The sequence below is a fragment of the Brassica napus genome, chromosome C1 (assembly GCF_020379485.1).
Source record: "Brassica napus cultivar Da-Ae chromosome C1, Da-Ae, whole genome shotgun sequence".
NCBI classification, from domain to species: Eukaryota; Viridiplantae; Streptophyta; class Magnoliopsida; order Brassicales; family Brassicaceae; genus Brassica; species Brassica napus.
Window position 1 is genome coordinate 42575899 of NC_063444.1, and position 20938 is coordinate 42596836.

General features: G+C 36.1%; 1 long non-coding RNA gene across 1 annotated transcript; it reads left to right on the forward strand.

The window, feature by feature from the left end:
- Positions 1–4863: 4863 nt before the first annotated feature.
- Positions 4864–8274, forward strand: LOC106440461. Its single transcript, XR_001287688.3, has 2 exons — positions 4864–7660; positions 7786–8274. It is a non-coding gene; the product is annotated as an uncharacterized LOC106440461 (long non-coding RNA).
- The last annotated feature ends 12664 nt before the right edge of the window (positions 8275–20938 follow it).

Sequence of the window (20938 nt, forward strand, 5' to 3'; positions counted from 1 at the left end):
ATCTGAGCAGCTGAGAATTAAAATAAAAGCCTTAAAGGGTTCTCTACGTACTTTAACTATGAACTTCCAATATTTTTCTATATTTGATGACACATTGAGTTTGGATAACCACTGTAAGAATTACCCGATTAGACACTAAATTCAGATGTTTATATCTTTCAAGTTTGTTAATAGTAAAATATAAAATTATGTTTTGAGATTTGTTTGCACGTAAGATTCAGAATTTTCATAAAAAAGGAGGCATCCAAGGGATGTGTTTCCAGTTGGTGTGGGAACTAACTGAGGAACCCTTTTGTTTCTGATGACATAAAATAAAACCTATGCAATCGCATCTCTACTAGCTAGTCTCTTATTGATTACTAAACAGATAGATCTAAACAAAGAGAGAGACATGAAGAGCACTCGCAAGAGAGAGTAGAAAAATCATACAGTCATAGTTTGTAGCCTTTTAGGTAAGGTTACAGCTTCAAAGTCTCATCAATGGAGATTTCTAACTCTTATTCTCCTTATTCCTCATCATCTGTCAACAGTACAAGTCATTTACCTTCTGAATCTTCCGTAAATCTCTCCCTTAGCTTTACCTCTCTCTCCCTCTACTTCGCCACAAAGGTCTTCTTCACATCACTACTACTCTGTTTTTTCTCTGTTTCGTGAGATCACATTTGTATTTTGATGGTTTTTTTTTATATTACAGAGTGACAAGCCAAGATTGGCCCCCTATAACACTAAAGGGTCTTCGTCTTCACCAGCGCGGTTACGACACAGCTCTCTTTGTTAAGGTTTATATGGAAGGTGTCCCCATCGGAAGAAACCTTGAGAATCTCTCTCACATGTTCGATAAATACACTACAAGAAAACAGCGGTATTCCGACGGAAAATGAAATCCTCGAAATATCTCAAGGAATTTCCTCGGAAATTCCGAGGAAACACAAAATTTGGTTTCCTCGGAATTTCCTCCGAATATACCGACGGAATTCCGAGGAAATATCAATCCGTCGGAATATTCTTATGGAATACCGAGGAAAAATGTATTCCTCGGAAAAAATGATGAATTCCGAGGATATATTATAGCCGTTAGAGAGCCGTTGGGGGATTTTAAAAATTCCGAGGAAAGAGCCGTTGCCGTCGGTATTCCGTCGGAATTTCCTAGGTCTGTCGGCAGGATTTCAACTATAAATACAAGCACCCCTCTTCCTCTTCATTCACTCCATATCTTCATCCTCCCTCTTACTCTCTTTACACACGAATTTGATTCATAAAAAACATGTCTTCTTCAAATTATTTTCGTTCTTAGATCGATCGACCTCATTTGGATCCGAACACGAGATTGCTTACGGAAGAATACCAACGAGGTATAACCGAATTCATAGGGTTAGTTCACCGACAACCGGAAGCAAAAACAGGTATGTTAAGATGTCCTTGCTCTAATTGTAAAAACAGAAAAGTTATTAAAGAGTGGGATGTTTGGACTCATCTATATTTGAGTGGGTTTACACAAAGTTACAAAATTTGGTATCATCATGGGGAAACTGATTATGAACATGGTAGTACTAGCGAACCTCAGCCAGCGGTTAGATTAAAAGAACCAATTAGAACGGATGTAGATTATGGTGTAGGTACTGAGCAGATGGTAAATGATCATTTTAGAGGGAAAGATTTACCCAATGCACAAGCTAGGAGATTTTATGATATGTTGGATGCTGGAAAGCAACCATTGTACGAAGGTTGCAGAGATGGCCATTCAGCTTTATCATCTGCTACAAGATTGATGGGCATTAAAACAGATTATAATTTGGCTGAAGACTGTGTGGATGCTGATTTTGTAAAAGGTATTCTACCCGAGGATAATGTAGCTCCTGGTTCATACTACAAGGTTCAGAAACTCGTAGTTGGTCTTGGTTTATCGTATCAGGTAATAGATGTATGCAGCGACAACTGCATGATTTATTGGAGGGCGGATGAACAGCGGGTTACATGCAAATTTTGTGGAAAGCCTCATTATAAAGATACGAGTGGAATATACCGAGGGTCTCATTCCTCGGAATTTTCCGTCGGAACTTCCGAGGATTGGACCATCGGAAAGTCTATCGAAATATCTCGAGGAAGTTCTCCATCGGTATATTCCGAGGAGCTTTCCGACGAACTGGTGGTCCTCGGAGTTTCCTCGGAATTCCGTCGGAAATTTCCGAGGGATTTCCGAGGAAAAATGAATTTCCGAGGAGTTATTTCCGAGGACTTGTTTCGTCGGTATGTCATCGGAATAACATTATTCCGGCGACATACCAACGATTTTTTTCCTCGGTATGTCGCTGTTTTCTTGTAGTGATACTTCAGTTATATCATTATATGTAAGTAACTAACAAGTAACAGCACAACATTCTTGAAAAACAACTACATTCGGACATTTTGCAGAATGTTCATACATTGTCTTTGGTTCTAACAGACGATAACCGAGATAGAAAACAACATGTTTTGACGTATCAAGAGAAAGGTGGAGATTGGATGATGGTAGGAGATATTACATGGGAGTAAGAAATCTTAAACCTTCCATCTGACATATTGATAAATTTCCTTATGTATGTTTATCTCTGACTTGGTTTTTTTTTTTTTTTTTTTTTGGGCTCATCAACAACATTCATTTCACCAAGATCCAGATACAAGTACTTGACCACAAGTGTTTTTACCACTAATACAATGAGGCAATCTAGTATCGAGTTGAATCACTAACTTGGACTCAATCCTACCTAATTGACACCCCTATTGTATATTGGACCACAATGAGAATGAAGTCACTACCCGAAGTGACCCATCTCTTGAACCTCCTAAAATCGACCTCGAGACACGACAACATCTACTAGCTACTGTAAGCACAGGACTAAACAAGAGAGAACATTTCATACACAAGCAAATGGTGCCATATGATTAGACTTGATGATCGTGACTCAAATGCATCTTCACCGAAGGCGCGTTCTCGAGATAACCTCATACCACAGCTGTTCGATGTTCGGTCCTCAGCCAAAAACCAGACACAGAGATCTGGAATGAAAAGCGGGCTCAGCGACCAAAGCTGACGGTTCAAACAATTAAACCTCCAGAGTGCGGAACTCATACCGCCGGAAACCACGAATCTCCGACGCTGGGATGTAAAAGCTCCACCACGTACTGATGAGAGGCGAGTACCTCCGGTTGACTACTCCCTCGGCACTCACCTAGATACATGATGTTCCCGAGAACCGAGAGACATGCCTCCGAGTGTCGGCGCGTGACGGTCACCTGAACCGGAGTCGCCATAGATCTAAAAACGAAAAACTAGATCTGGCTTCTCCGATACCCTAAAAGCCGACTTCCTTCTTTTCTGTCTTTCCATTACCTCGTCGCTTCTCCAAAGAACGCCAGAGCTTACCCCGCTGGTACACGAACCGGGAGGCTCCCATCGAACGCAGAGAAACAAACATATCGGCAAAGGTTGAAACCAGGAAGAAGAAAGCAAATAGAAAACAAGGAAAAGGGGAGAGGAGGAGCGCCTCCGGCACCGGAGGAGCCAGACCGGAGCTAGGGTTCTCAGATTTTAGAGAGCGGCTGGAGCTTTTCTTTTTTAGAGAGAAAAAGGTTTTGTTATTTCGTGATAGCGGTCTTATCTCTGACTTGGTTAAATGTTTTTGTTCAGTATGTTTCTTGAAACCGTGAGAAGACTAAGGATCACGAGACTAGAGAGGTGTTAAAACTTGGATCGTACGGTGCAATGACACTGTTTTCACAGTCTTGAAAGATTTAGGCATTGATAAAGAGTCCTCATGGGGGACGTAGCGTGGAAGAACTTGGATGGTTGATGCATCATGCATATATATTTATTTGACACTAAGTGTTTTTTTTGTCTGAATAATTAATAATCTCAAGATTTTTTACACGCATATTACAATCGTGTTCCTTCGGATGTGTACATGAACATGAAGAACACGAACCTTGTTGGCTAGCACGAACATGGAACAAGGGAAGATAATGATTCTCTCTGAAATTTTCGGGCTCGTCTTTCATGTTAATTCAGTTCATCACCGAGTTACTGAACCCGTTTCAAGTCCAGTATATACTAACTGGAAAGCCGCATAAAGTCCAAATATAACAAAATACATAGTAACACTATTCAAAAATAGAGCATTTTGCAAAAGCAACTTCACAAATTTTATGTATTCGAAGAGCAACTTCAGAAATTCATAGTTGAAGTTTTATAAATTTAAGTCTTCACAACTATATGTCTTTCAAATCATTTTATAATTATCATTTTACTCCTTATAATTTTATTTTCATAGATAGTATATACACATAAAATTTGAGGTAGATAGAACATTTCTGAAATAACTTTCCATCTTTTATGTGCAGCAGGGCAACTGGCTTATCAATAGACTTAGTTAAGTTATTCAGCTCTAAGTCGAGTATAGTTCGGTAGGTGATTTTCATGAATTTACTTGATGTGTACATTTTCTTAGTGAAATGTCTTCTTAATACCTGTTGTACGATTGTGTGCTACTGTATAGATTTTCGTAGTGAAATGTCTTCGTGACATATCCTGAGCTTCTGTTTAGATGTACCATGAAATGTCATCTCTTCTTACATTTTGTATCATTTTATAGTAGGTGACAGTGGCGGAGCTACACCTAGGGTAGGGTAGGGGCAGCTGCCCTCCCCCCCCCCCCCCCCCCTGAATTTTTCAAATCAATGTATTTTTGTACTGATTTTTTGTAATGCATCGGTTGATAATTCAAATTTATAGAAGTATTAAACTGTATTTTATAGTCTTCCCCCAGCTAACAAATATTTCTAAATCTGCCACTGGTAGGTGATCCCATGCTTTGAATATGACTTTTTTTAATTGACATGCGATGATGCCAACCCTAGCAAAAGTGATAACAAATTCGATTAATAACAAGTGTTGTCCATGACCTTGACAGGAAAAGGAAATACTTGGATGTTTATGAACCAGCGGTGGATAACAAATGAAAAAGTTGATGTGGTTAAAGCCAGAGAAGAGAGGCATGCATGCAAGGTAGAGTGTTTCTTGTACATGTATATGTCTTAGAGAATGATTCAAAATAAAGGGTAGCACGAACTAAAAATGTTGTTATATTATGTTAAACTGGATCTTAGGAGAAGTTTTCGTCAACTCGATGACAAATTTGTAACGCTCCTGGAGTTTTCTCCGGAAAAATGAATAAAACGATAAAAGCATTTTAATAATATAGGTAGAGTACACATTGCATCCAATAAGGTAGTATAAAACCCCTGTGTATGTGTTTGTGTATAAAAAGTCTGGGCTTTGGTTTAGAAAACCTGGTTAGCTGAAGCACAAGTTGGTGTCGAATGAAAATTCTTAGATATTTTACCTTAAAGGGACGCACTACAAGAAAACATGAATTTACCGACTGCATGTTGCGACTGATCGTGCAGTTGCAAAATATTGCGACCGGATTGCGACTGTTTTGAGACTGATGTGTGACAAAAATACGTTAGTCGTAAATCAGTCGCTAATGTGCGACTAAACAAATCAGTCGCAAATCAGTCGTTAATTAGCGACTGTTTCGCGACCATTTAATGTTGTCGGCAACTGTCGTCACAAAACTATCGTAAAATAAGGACTGATTTGCGACTACATACTCCATATAGGGTATATAATACGTAGTCGCAAAACAGTCGTTAATTTTGCGACTGTTTTACGACTATAGATGTCGATCACAGTAGGTAGTCGTAAAACAGTCGCAAAAGTAGCGACTGTTTTGCGACTCCATACCTATACCCTAAACTCTTATCTTAACATCTATACCCTAAACCCCAAATTTAAACATGCATATAACATTATAAAATCTAATCTTTTCAATCTTATCATTTAAATTAAATTTAAACTTTAAATACTTTTTAAATGATATAATCAAAATATAAACCTCGTATATGCTATATACATTAAATTTAAAATTAAACTCCAAATACTATAAATTAATCTTAGGCTTATTTTTTTTTTTTTGATAATTTACCTTATACCCAAATCTAAACCCAAACAACTCTATCTTAAAATTTGAACACCAAATCTTAAACATATATTTTACAAATGTTAAATTTGATATCTAATACTTTAAATTTAGAAAATTTCTAAACAAACTGTATATAAATGGAGAAGAAAATTTTATTAGTTTCAACTATACTATTCCAAACTTTAAATTTAACCCTCAAACCCTGTATCATAACTTTTAATCAAAACTCCAAACATAAAATCACAAACTTAAAAAAAATAACCGGTTAATTATTGGGTGGCGTGACAATCACTTTTCAGTCACCAATTAACGACTGAATACATCAGTCGCAAAATCAATCGAAAAACAGTCGGAAAATGTTATCCTAAACCTAAATCTGATACCCTAAACCCTAAACATGCTTGATAACCTATATTTTGAATATAAACTTTTAAACTCAAAACTTTTTACACTATAACTTTAAATGAACCTCAAACTTAAACTCAAATCTAAACTTTTTAATTTTAATCTATAACTTTTAAGATACAAACTTCAAACCCAAAATCATAAACCATATTTCCACAACTCAAAACATTGAACCCTAAACATTTTGAAAAATCCTAAAATCTATACATAAAGTTTAAAACTCTAATCTTTTTATATTATAACCCCGAATCTTCAAACTAAAACCAAAATTTTATATTTTTAATCTTATTCTATAACTTTCAAACCTTAAATCCTCATTCAAACTCATTGGTAATCCTAAGACTTCAGAGATATAATATTATATAAAATTATAAATCCAATCTTTACTTTAAAATATAATATTATATAAAATTATAAATCCAATTTTAACTCTAAACCCTAATTTCATATTACAAACTCTATAAAATTTGTAGTTTAAATTAAAAATTTATAAACTTCTCAAATCTTAAACCTAACCGTCAAACCCTATATATTTTATCTTTAATCTAAATTCTAAACACTAAATCACAAAATTCATAACTTTTCAACTAAAATAATTATTATATACACGCAAAAAATTTAAGTTAACTAAGATCTAACCCAATAAAAACCTATTTTCTATTCAAAACCATTTACATATGACTTTAAATAAAATAATCTTTAAACACTACTTACAAGATCTAGCTAATAACTTTATTAACCTTATATCATTCATTGAAAATGTATATAACTAAGTTAACTGTTTTATAAAATTAAACTAGAAGAATAAAAACCAAAGTATTTAAATTATACAAATCACAAATCACAATTTTACAGCTAAAAACAAATATTAAATGAAAAAAGGAAAAAGGAAAATTTATCATTGGCTAATCCTTGAAAACAAGGATAACAACTTCTAACCATTGATTGATGTTAATCCAATGGCCCAAACTATTCTTTTTTCGGTTCTTCTCCTCTCTTGTCATTGGCTGATTTTCTAACACAAAGATTGATATTCCTAGCCATTGATTGATGTTAATCTAATGGCTAGAAATCATTCATTGAAAACATTCATTTGTTTTCTCCTCTCTTCCTTCTACGACAGATCTATCATCTCCATCTTCTCTTTTGTTTCCAAATCTTCTTCTTCTTCACTCTCCTCTGTCCAATTCTCTCATCCCACTGCCTCCCTCCAGACGAAAATGGGTGCTTTCAAGGTAAAACTCCTCTTAATCCTTTCTCTGTCAAATGTCTCAATTGTTGCTGTATTAAGTTTGGTCTTAGTCAAATCTGACCTTAGCTTTTATCTTTCCTTCACAGTTTTTTTTTGAATCCGTACCAGGTTGTTAAAATAGCTATCCCAACAGAGAGGGATGTGCAGCCCAAAAATCACCGGATAATGCTCTGGGCTACGAAAAAAGTTTCACCGGATTAGAAGAGATGGTGCCTCCACAGACTCTTGAGTAGTTCGAGAAGATACTGAGAGAAGACAGAGCCGGAAATGGATTTCCACCTCTGCAAAGGAGGGAGGGGAAGAAGACGCAACGACGGTGAGATGGCAGAAGAAGATTGGAGGAGAGGAAGATCTGGTGGAGATGACAACAGCGAGCACGTCCGAGATGAGGAGGAAGACGCGACGGCGGCTGAGGAAGAAGACGCGACGGTGGCTGAGGAAGAAGACGCGGCGGAGCAGCGGCAGTGACAAGGCGGAAGACAGATGAGCTATGAGTTTTTGTGTTAAACGGTTAACCACTAACCATTCCCGGTTTGGGACAAAAAATAATAATAATAATAACATTTTTAATAAGTTAATAATAATATTATTTTAATTTTTTTTTTGTTCTTTTTTCTATACGCAGTCGTAAAATTAGTTAGTATAAAACAGTCCCTAAGTAGTAGCAAAACAAGTCACTAATTAGTTATTAGTCGCTACAATAGTCGTATATCGGTCGCTAAATTTAACGACTAAGTAGCGACTACGGTACGACTAAATATATCAGTCGTAAATCAGTAGTTAATTACCGACTGATTTACGACTAATATATTTAGCGACGAGCACTATTACGACAGCACAAATTAGTCGCTAATTAGTCGTAAACATGGATTTAGCGATTGATTTCCTATTAATTTTGCAGTAGGAAAACACATGTTTTCTTGTAGTGACGGGACATGTTAGGCTTGCAGAGTTGAGTGAGACCGTCTCTTGATTAAGATATTCCCCAAACTTTGGGCATGTTCTGAAATTTAGAGCGAGAGAATGAGGTAAAGGAGAAAGGGGGTAAAAATTAATTTTAAATGAAATAAAAAAAATTAGGACAGAGACTCAGAGGACAAGGCACGTTGTGTGAGAATCAAGTGCCCACTTGAGAGTTTAATAAGTCTCAATCATCAACCATTAAACCCACTGTCGATATACGGTCGTCATATGCTTGCTCAGTGATTGGGTTCCTCTCTAAGCTCAAACCGCTGTCAATCTTAATTATTTATTTTTATTCGAATAATAATATTATTATTTTGTTGGAAATTTTGTAATTTTGTGTGGATATTATTGATCAGTTTTTGTTGTGTATAAGTTATGAGTTGTACTTGTGCCCCTTATAATAGTATCCGTGAGGTATATCATCAATTTATTTTGGAAAGAATGTTAAAATTTATTTAAACTAAGAAAATCATTTTTACAATGAACGAGCCTTTGGAAATAATTGTTGGGATCTTAATCAAAACACACTTCTATAGCTAGTAGCAAACCAAATACTCGTGGCTCCATCATAGGATTGATAGCCCATTCCTTTAAAAGAGGAGACACGCCTGACGATTTTGTTCACAAGCTTAATCATCGTTACGTCAAATTAATAGGTGAATACTATACAAAATTTTGTTTATTGTATTAAACTTATGGGTATGTGTTTATCATCATACTCTCTAGCCTTTTTATTTTGATTATATATAGATATTTTTTTGGTAAAATATAAATACTTAAACTTTAGTTGGTTTGTCATTTCTTTTTGGACTAGTTATAGGTTTAGCTAGTAAGCACGTGAGAGCATGATTATTCGGAGTTCTTAGGGTGAGGTTTTTAACGGAATATAAGAACCCATCTTTTAACTTTTAACTAAAAAAGCTAAGAACCGGTTCTTAAATATCTTATTTAAGAGCCGGTTCTTATCTTTTTTAGTTAAAAGCTAAGAGACGGGTTCTTATATTCCGCTAAGAACCTCACCCTAAGAACCCCCCAATAATCATGCTCTGAGCACCAGTTAGAAACTCTCGGGAATGTTTAATCATATATAATATTAACTAGATATTTTGTCCGCACATGCATGCATAATTTTATTATGAATATTTATTATTTTATGTTTAATTAATTCAAAAATCATTATGATAACTAGAGATTTTACCGTGTTACGCGCGGATTAACACTAGTAAAAAAAACTCAAATAGCAACGACAAATAATCGTGGCTATAGGGGAATAATCGTAGCTATATGGATGGGGTGGGGGGGGGGGGTTGCTACGAAAAGCCACGTTTATGTTTTCGTAGCTATACGATCGTAGCCATTTTCGCATCGTAGCAAAACCGTAGCAAATTGATACGACGTTGCTACGAAAAAAAACGTGGCAACTTGCTACGTTTTGCTACGAAAAGAAACGTTGCAATTTGCTACGTTATAAATCGTGGCATATTGCTATGTTTTGAGACGACCGTTTCGTGGCAAATTTGCTACGTCCTTTTCGTGGCAACTTACCCCGAATTTGCTACGATAATTTCGTCGCATATTGCAACAAAATGGAAACAAATTTTTCATTTTATTTGTTTCCTTTTGATTCGATTTTCCTGGGTTTTGGTTTTGATTCTGAACAATTTAAAAAAGAACCTAGAACAGAAAGGGAATTTATATTACATTAGCTTCCTAAAAGTTCAAAAGATCCACAAAACATTCAAAAGATAAACATTCAAACATTCGAAAGGTTCAAAACATGAAACCATAATACATAAACAGCCACATCTAAACCTACAATCCAAGTTCATTACACCACCTATCTAAAGCAGAATTATTAGTGGTGATGAGATGTTGAGGTTGTGCATCACCTGGAGCTTGAGGCTGATCGTGAGGTGGAGTTGGAGCTTGACCGTGACCTTCAGGTTGAGCTTGACCTTGAGGTTGAGCTGCAGAATGAGAGGGAGAGTGATGCTGAGACTGACTTGCTTGTGCAGCAAAAGCTTGAGGCTGAAGAAGTTGCAGAATCATGTTGAGAGTTGACTGAGTTCTAGCTGTGCCTTCATTGAAGCCAGTCTTCAAAGCATGAACATCAGACTTGATTTCCTGTGTGAGAGTCTCCAGGCCAGAAACCCGCGTCTCCATGTTTATCTCTCGGTTGAGTGCAGCAGGGACAGACTCAGAAGGACGCTTGTTCTTGTACTGAAGATTGCCAAGACCATAAATGGTGCCCATGCGTGTCTGTCCACGCTGAAAAATACAAACACAAGACATCATTACCACAGAGAACAATCAGTCATAAAAATACAGTGATCTTGTTATAAATTCAATACTAAGAGTGGAGAAACATTGGACTAAAAACAGTAAGAAGGAACAAAGACAATGAGCATGAGAGATTATTACCTTGATGTATTCTTCGTTTAGGAGAAGGCACTTTGAAGTTCTTGTGGCAGCCGTTGACTCAGTTTGGCTATCTCCAAGAGGAGATCCATCTTGTAGCATCTCTTCAACCGCTTGCTCAACCTCCAGAATCAGTGCCTCTGCTCGTTCGTCAAGGAAGGTCCCATCTTTACGGCAGTGAGTCTTCCTCACAAGGTCGGGATATGAAACTGGTCCCTCCAGACCTTCCTCAACAACCTACAACAAAGGGAAGAAGAGAAAGTTAGATAATTAGCAGTTAAAGGAGGGAATAAATGGAAGTAAAAAGAGATGGTAAGCTGACCATGTTATACGCAATAATTGCAAAGGTGCGTGGTCCTGCACCATGGACGTGCATCTTCAGCCCTGGAGGAGCAGCACAACGAGATTCAGCTGCTGATTGGCTCTTGGCTTTTGCTTCAGCTGTGGACCAATTCGCAAGGATCGTTTCCCAGTCAGTCGCACTGACGTAACTTGGCTGCTTGTTCTTTGGTCTTTTCTGGCTGATGCGTCCGCAGATAGTCACTTAAGTCCGAAGCTTCCATTTGAAGTAGATTTCTTCATGAACTTGGTCTTCCCAGTAGTATTGTTGCTACAAAAGAAGAGAAGTAATTAGAAGCAAAATATTAAGGAGTAATTAATAATGGAAATGGGAATGGGAATGGAAGTTCACGATCACTTACAATGAATGAGTGCCACCAACTTGTTCTCTTCTCCACTGGAACCTTTAACCAGCTTTGCCACGGCCCCCAGAAGTTTCCCTGCCATGTTGATTTTATAAACTCATAGACTTCAGGATCAACTCCGATCCTGCAAAGACAATGCATAAAACATCAGATAAGAACATGTAACAACACCCATTTACTACAACAGTATACCTAACACTTAGCTACTAAGTTCATTAACTACATGGTAAATGATATCACTTACCACCATGCTCCATTGATCTTATCAGGATGGAGGTGTGGTTGATTAATTCGGGTTGGAGCACGTAGCAGAGCCTCATCTATTCTCGTCGCATAGGTTGGCGGAGGAGGAGGAGGAGGAGGAGGAGGAGCTGCAGATGAAGTTGAAGAGCCGACCACTCCAGGAGGTCTTGTTGGTTGAGAAGAAGCAGGAGTCCTAGCAGGAGGCATTGAAGCGGCTCTCAATTGGGGTCTCACGTTTCTGACATCTGCAGAACGAGAAACAGAAGAAGCGTTAAGATTGAAAAACTCAAAACCCTAACTTGAAACCGAAATGAAAACACAAAATCAAAACCCTACTCGAAACCAACATCAACATCGAACCCCAAATCGAAACCCTAATCAAAACCCAAATCGAAACCCTAATCAAAACCCAAAATCGCAATACAAACTCGAAACTCTAATTGAAACCGCAGAACAAATTGAAACCGAATCCCAAATCGAAAACCCAATTTGAAACCCTAATTTGAAACCCAAATCAAAACCCTAATCAAAACCGAAATCGAAACCCTAATCAAAACCAAAATCGAAACCCAATTTAAATACGCAATGAATCGACAGAAACAGAGAGATCGAGAGAAATCGAGACCTTACCTTCAAGTTTCAAGCCGATAGGGCGAGGACGACGACAGTCGTTGGATGCGTTTGCGGAGGAATTAAGCATGGAAGACGAGAGATCGAGAGAGATCGAGAGAGCTAGAAGAAAGATCGAGGGGTTAGAGAGATCGAGAGAGAGAGATGAGATGGAGAGTTGTTGTCTTTAGGAAGAGACGAGAGAGAGAAGTGTGAGCTCGAAGAGTTGAGACACGGGAGAGAGAGAGAGAGAAGAAAGGTTTGTCTTTACGAAATTAGGGAAATTTTGTCTAAGTATGGGAAATGGGTTTGGGCTTAAATTTTTAGAGGGAATTAAATTTGGGTTTAGAATTTTAAAAGGAATTAGTTTTGGGTTTAGAAATTTAGAGGGATTTGGAGGGAATCGTAATTTTTAAGAATTTTAGAAAATTTTAGGGGTTAATTAGGGTTTAGATAGGGTTTATAGGTAAGGTTTAGTGTTTTCCGAAAAAAATATTAAGATTAAATAAGGTTTATATTGCACATTCATATATCTTACAAACACTAAAAACTTATATTATACATTCATATATTTTACAGAATATTAAGAACTTAATTATATTATACATTCATATATCTTGCAAAACATTAAGAACTTAATGATATTATACATTCATATATCATAAAAACGCTAAGAACTTGAATCAGACCCTGAATCAGAATCGGTACATGACGGTTCTAACTCATCTTCAGAAACGTATCCGTCATTGGGAGGATGAACCGGCGTCGAATCATAATCTGAATCATCTTCCACAACATAAGTTTCAAAGCGTAACATTTCACTTGGTGCAACAACTTGGTTGTGTGTATCATCTTGTAGCGCAGTAAGAGCATCTTCAGAAATTTCTCGAACCCCTCTAGGCACAACTTTCGTACATGCCCACCAATCGTTTGATGATGTGCCTCGAACCGGCGGATAAGGAATGAAACAAACTTGATCATAATTACCAGATAAGATAAATGGATCATATTTATCGTACTGCCAGCGCGGAGACACATCGACGATTTCTGATTTACGTTTTCGAATCCCCCGACCCACAATTGTATCAAACCACTTACATTTGAAAACCATGGCTTTAAGCCCAACAGAACCAGAATACTCAACCATCATTATCTCCTTTATCAAGCCGTAATAGTCAGTGTCTGTCGTACCCCGGACTTGGACACCGTAATGTTGGGTTCTTTTATCTTGGCCATGGCTATGTGTGTGGAAGCAGTATCCTCGTGAAAAATAAATCGGCCAGGCTTTATAATTTCGTTTTGGGCCTTGTACGAAATCCAACATCCACAATGGAAACTGATATATCTTACTCGCTTCGTTAACCTTTTAATTAAAATTATGTCAATGATAAATTCACATCGAAAATCAAATTATATCAAAATGTACTTACATAGTTTTTCACCCATTCCGCATAGTGGTTGTCTTTCGCTATTTGTAGATCATCACCACACATATTTGGCTTGTTGTCCATCATAAACTCCTCAAACATCCTGTTCCGTAGTTGTTATAATATGATTATAACTTACATTGTTAAAAATGTAACATATAAAAAATAGTTAAAATACCTTTCGTAGGGCTCAAATGCAAGACAATTGAGCATCAAAAATGTTTGTAACACAGTATAGTCATCATCGGTTAGATGCCTCTGCTCCATTTTTCCACTAACTCGACCTTCATGGTAAAACATATTTGGCACATCTGGATCATGATATGTAAAGCGAATATCTCCAAGTTGCAAAACGGTAGTAGGCACTTCTGGATTTCCAAAGTGATGTGCAGAAGCTCTAGAAATCTTCTCAGTAAGACATTGGGAAATAATGGAACCTGCAATATGTGCCTTATTTCTAAACTTTTTCTTCAGATGGTACAGGTATCGCTCGAAAGGATACATCCATCTATATTGCACTGGACCACCTAGAGCAGCTTCATCTGGCAAATGCACAACGAGATGCTCCATAACATCAAAAAACGAAGGTGGGAAAATCTTTTCCAACTTACAAAGCTTCACCGCAATGTTTTCTTTTAAAATGGCAACATCTTCTTCCTTTAGTATTTTTGCAGAGATATCCTGAAAGAAGAGTGCGATCTCTACACAAAACATTTTGAGATAGTGCATGCATATATAGTAAAACTTATACTTAAAAAAACAAATTAACCTGAAATTGCGATGTGGACATTTTTTGGAAGTAACTCCTTAAACGCAAATGGGAGAAGCTGTTGCATGATGACATGGCAATCATGACTTTTTAGGCCTGAAAGCTTTGAATTCGTCTTGTCTATACATCTACTAAACTTTGAAGCATACCCATTTGGAAATTTTATATCTTCCTTCAACCATCGCAAGAATTTTTTTTTTCTTCCTTTGACAACCGAAATATCTGGACCGGCATCGTTCCATCATCTTTGATATGTATCTCTTGCCTTTTGCACAAATCAGGTAGATCCATCCTCGACTTTGCATTATCTTTAGTCTTCCCAGGAACATTATGCACCGTGTTGATAAGATTTTCAAAGAAATTCTTCTCGACGTGCATGAAGTCGACGTTGTGGCGAAGAAGAAGGTTTCCCAATACGGAAATTCCCAAAAGATACTCTTCTTCACCCAATTGTGATCTTTTCTGTAGCCTTCTATGTTGCTTGCAGGTTTCTCGTGTCCGTCACCTCCACATTCAACAATTTTCTTCAGCCCAACAATGTTGTTGATTCTTTCATAGCGAATTTCTTCTCCTGTCAACCATGGTGGAGGATCATCACTTATTGTCTTCCCCCTTCGAAACGCTTGGACATTTCTCCTGTTAGGATGCTCTTTAGGTAGAAACATTCGATGACAGTCAAACCAGCTATGCTTCCTTCCGTGTTGCAACCAAAATGACTTTGTATCATCGAGACAATATGGACAAGCTAAACGACCATGAGTCATCCAACTTGACATCATGCCATAAGCAGGAAAGTCATTAATTGTCCACATTAATGCGGCTCGCATCGTGAATGTTTCCTTTCTCGAGATATCGTATGTTTCTGCCCCGTGACTCCACAAACTTTGTAATTCTTCAATTAGCGGCTGCAGATAGATATCAATGCTCTTCTTTGGATGTCTTGGCCCGGGAACTAAGACTGATAAAAAGAAATATTCTCTTTTCATACAAATCCCAGGAGGTAAGTGATACGGAGTAACAATTACTGGCCAGACCGAGTGTGCTTCACCACTCATACCAACTGGGTTAAATCCATCTGTTGCTAAGCCTAGATATATATTCCGACTTTCTTCAGTGAAATCAGGATATACCTTGGTAAAATGCTTCCAAGCTGCTCCATCAGAAGGGTGATGCATTTCTCCTTCGGGCGACTCATGTTCTGCGTGCCATCGCATTTGTGCTGCAGTTTCTTCAAGTTTGTACAATCGCTTCAACCTCTCCATAATAGGCATGCAAAACATTCTTTGTTTGGGCCGCTTTTTCCCCTTTCCACGGTTCTGGTGATATCTATCTTTCCCACAAAATCGACACACCACCAAATCTTTATCTTCCTGCCAAAATAACATGCAGTTATCTTCACAAATATCAATCTTCACAACAGGAAGACCAAGCGCCTTTGTCAACTTCTTCATCTCATAATATGATTCAGGAGCTTTGTTTGGTTGTGTCAGAACATCTCTAAACGTTTGTGATATCTCATCCAAACACGACTCCGGTAAATTATGATCGGTTTTTACTTTCATTAAACGTGACGCCAAGTATAACTGAGAAATACCTTCAACACATCCTTCGTATAATGGTTTATTAGCGGCTTCAAATGCTCGAAACACACCATCTCCATATTGCTCTTCACTGGGTGCTTCCATCACATCCTCCAATACTCCTTCCATAACATTCAGATAGTTTTCCTGGTATGGTTCTTCTTCCGTATGCAGTGTGCCTTCTCCCATAAATTGACCTCCCGTCGATGATTCGCCAACGTCATAGTAATTTTCTCCATGGCTTGACCATAAATAATAATTACTTTTGAATCCGACTCGGTAGATACGGTTCTCGAGTCACGTTGTTTTCGGTTTTGACATCTTGCACAAGGACATAACATGGTTTTCCCCTCTATAAAAGAATTTTGATTGGAAGCAAATGCGATAAGAACATCAACACCTTCCTTAAACTCACGAGAAACACAATTATTGATCGGATCAAAGTGTCGATCCATCCACTCTCTCGAATAAAAATAATCAGACATTGGACTCACGAATTCAACCCCAACTCTATTGAATTTTGCCCCAACTCATTTGAATGAAAGCGTTTTATGTTTGATATCTCACTCGTTGTTATGAGAGTGAAGTGCTCGGTTGTTTTTATATAAAACACCTTGCTACGAAATCTGCCACGATTTGCTACGACCAAAGCTACAAAATCTGCCACGAACATTTTTCATAGCAAGGTCAAAATATCTTGAATTATTTGGCCTGCACATTGTCGGACCGACGGGATGTTTCATTCAGAATAAACCACGATCTTTGCTACGAAAAGGTCTCGTGGCTTATTGTGTTTTGCATTTTTTCCCCTCACACTTGCGCACAATGGATGATGGGACGTTTCTTTCGGTGGGTTGCTATGAATTTGATACGGTTTTGGTAACCGTAGCTGCCTTTTTAAAAAATAAATAAATTAAAACTAAACCTACGATAGAATCAAGCAATTCGTAGCTAAGTGACACACGAATTGACACGTTCCATGATCGTAGCAAGTTGCTACGTTACTTTCCGTAGCAAAATCGTTGCAACTTCTAGCCACGATTTTCTTTCGTAGCACAATCATAGCAAATTTGCTACGATTTTGTAACGATTTGCTACGTTTATCTTTCGTAGCTAAAATGTAGCAAATTCGTAGCTTTTTTCTTCTTAGCTACGATTTTACCGTAGCAATTCGTTGCTATTTTAGTTTTTTTACTAGTGTATGTGCCATAACTTTTATTTTATTTGAATATTAGTATGACTTACTTTTATGTTTTATATTACTGAATATAATGTATTTTAATATTTGTCATGTGATAATATTTTATAAAATTTTATCATCAATGGAAATGTAGTATATACATTATGTACAGAACTGGCTATTGTTATATTTTATAATACACCTTTTTGTTTGAATTATACTATATTAATTTGTTTACTAAATGCTTATTTTGGTTTAATAAACTGTCATTAATTTTTTTAAAAAATTAAGAGGTTGTGATACAAAAAAAGAGACTTGGTTTTGTTTAAAATATATTTTTAGCTTTGAGTAAAAAAACATAAAGAAATACAGTTTATGCTGAATGCTTCATTTATATCACATCTCTTCTGTTTTTGATGATTTTGACAAACATTTATTTATTATCATCAGGGATTGACGTGTGAGTTTGTTTCCAGTGATTTCAATATTTGTTATAGGAAAAAAAAGAATTTTAATAAATGTTTTTGTTTTATTTTTACTAATCACGTAATCTAATAATTATAAATATACCATTTGAAAGAGTTTGATTTTTTTTAAAAAAAAATTACAACTATTAGTATGTACATACATGAATCAAACATAACTGCTCAAAGAATTGATTTAGTAATTTTCCTATAAAATCTACATGTATATATAGTCAAATTCATTGAAGACTACCTCGATTTTTGAATTTACCATAAGTTTAGGGTATCTAATTTATACACTTTATTAAATTCTAATTTTTTTCTTATAATTATAATTTCATTATTAAATCAAAATTTATATACTTTATTCACTTATAATTATAATATTTAAGTTTCTGAAAATAGAGAAAGACAATGATCTTATGTAATTTCATGAATTTGCAACAATAATAATAACATGTATAATAATTTTCACATTTTGGTTTATTTCTTGTTCTATTCCTCTTCTCATGCAGGAAAATTAAAGATTTTAAATCCAAATTGGAATATTAAACATTGTCGTCTTTGAATGGAATTGGTTCGATTGTTGTCGAATTTTGGTAAAGTCTCAATATATGAAACTGTAAGCTTTTTTTTTTTTTTTGGTTATGAATCAGTGAAACTGAAAATAATTCTAATGTTTTGTATTTTGGTAATAGTACTTATTATATCAAAATTCTTTATGAGTCTTTTTAAAAACTTGTAAAATCTCCTTGAAAAATAAGTGAATTTTTTTTTCCTTCACCGATAATATTTATACATATAAAATTAATAATTTTAGAACTTATTTGTGTCTCAAACTGGAAAATACCCTTTTCGATGTTTTTAAATTGGAAACTATATCTTGTTACAACTTTTTTGGAACCTTTTTAAAAATGTTAATTAACTGAAATACGTTTATATAGGTAAATAATAATTTATACATTAATTTTTTTAAGTTAATTTAATTTCTGTGTAGTACTAAAAATAAAGGCTTGTTATTTATGTTATTCAGAAATTTATAGTCAATAATTATGCTAACTTAGTAAACAATATTACTGATATGACATTTGTTAATATTTTTGGTATAATATAATATAAAGTGAGTTGTTACAAAAGAAAATATAAAGTAATAAAAATAGATGAAATATTTAAAAATGTTAAAAACAGAAGCATAGAGTCTTACAATGCTGTGTACTAAAGAACTAAACGTCTTCTTCACAGGTTTCTTTGTCATGATCTTCAAAGTTTCTGCGAGACTTAGCGGGAGAACCCAGAACCAGGTTATGCTCACACAATTTCATCAATGTACACCAGGATTGTAATGAGTTGAATTGGAGGGTAACACTCTTTTGTCTTGCTAACTTCAAATCAACTATGCGTATTAACTAAAATAGGACTTAAAACATGGGACACATAACTATTAACAAACTTTCAAGATAATGACAATCAATTGTTCTCCACTAATTCCAAGAGGGTTAACGATTCATTATAGAGAATATATAAATTAACAACATCCTTTCGAAAAGTTAAAGATCCTCTAAACTTTCACCATTTATATGAAGTAATTCTGGAAAAAGTTGCAAACTTCCTACAAAAATAATTAAACACAATCTTTTCTAACAAATAACAACTCAATATTGCTAATCAAGGTTATATATCTGAAATTAATGTAATGCTGCCTTATCATGAGCATTCAATAAGAAAAGCTGAGAAGGTATATTTTTCCAATCTTTATTGATAATCCAAAGTGCTTAATAAAAACATTACCTAGTGATGATGATCACCGTGGCGATCGACGCTAAAAAGTAGCTTTCACTACTTATATAAGTGTGAGAGTAATAGTATCGTGCGCAGAAAAATAGGAATCATAAAAATAGCACATGGGTAAAATAACTAAAAATAGAAGCAAGAGAAGAAACTTAGCATCATCCTCGGCAAGAATGTGAGCAACTTTCTGTTGTCTCCCAGTCTTTGATTTACGTAGCCTAGGCTTTGATGATGATTATGATTCAGCCCTTTCACTAAGAACCCTCCACATGTATTGTTCATACTCGTGAAAAGCTTATATTGCCGTCACCTAGAAAACCCACAAACCCCAAATTATCAAACCATGCAGGGAGTTCAAAATCATCCAAAAGGGATTGGATCCAAACCCGATAAAAGATCGGCATACAAAACATATGAATCGACTGTTAGCCTATCCAATTCTACCTTGGGCTCAATCACATGGAGAAGCTAAGATAAAACGATACCTGAAGATTCCGCCCCAGCACTGTCGGCAACAACAGACTCTGATTTGCTCTCCACTTCTGTAAAGCCATTGACGACGCGACTCCCTCCACAATCTCCTCGATGTTCACTGAAGCAAGGCAAGAGCTTGAAGAAGAAGACGTAGAAAGCTTGCCAAGTTTAGCCGGCTATGTTTCTTGAATCGTATCCTCTCTATCTCTCCACCAGCAGAGACAATCAGGATCCTCCCTTAATATAAACGATGAAAGGAAATAGAATATAAGATTATTTTCTTGTAATATTTCAAAATCGAAAATTAAAAAAAAAGAAATGAAAAATATTAGATTGTCTCTTTGATACTCTCTCTAGAGAGGGAAGTAGAGCGTCCAAACAAAATGGGTCGATGGCTGCTAGATGATTTGGATCGATGGATACATAATCGTTTGCTCCAGTGCCTCCATCCCTAGAAATTGTTGAACTTCAAGTTTGCATTTACACAGCAACGATTAAGTGAATCTCAAAACCAAAAGCTGTGAACTTTACACCGGGTGAGGCGAAGAAAAATGAAATAGAATCTTACCATGGCTACAGGACCGTCTTGCTTTTCTCTCCGAATAGCATCCAGAACTTGAAAAATTTCAGAAAAGGTTT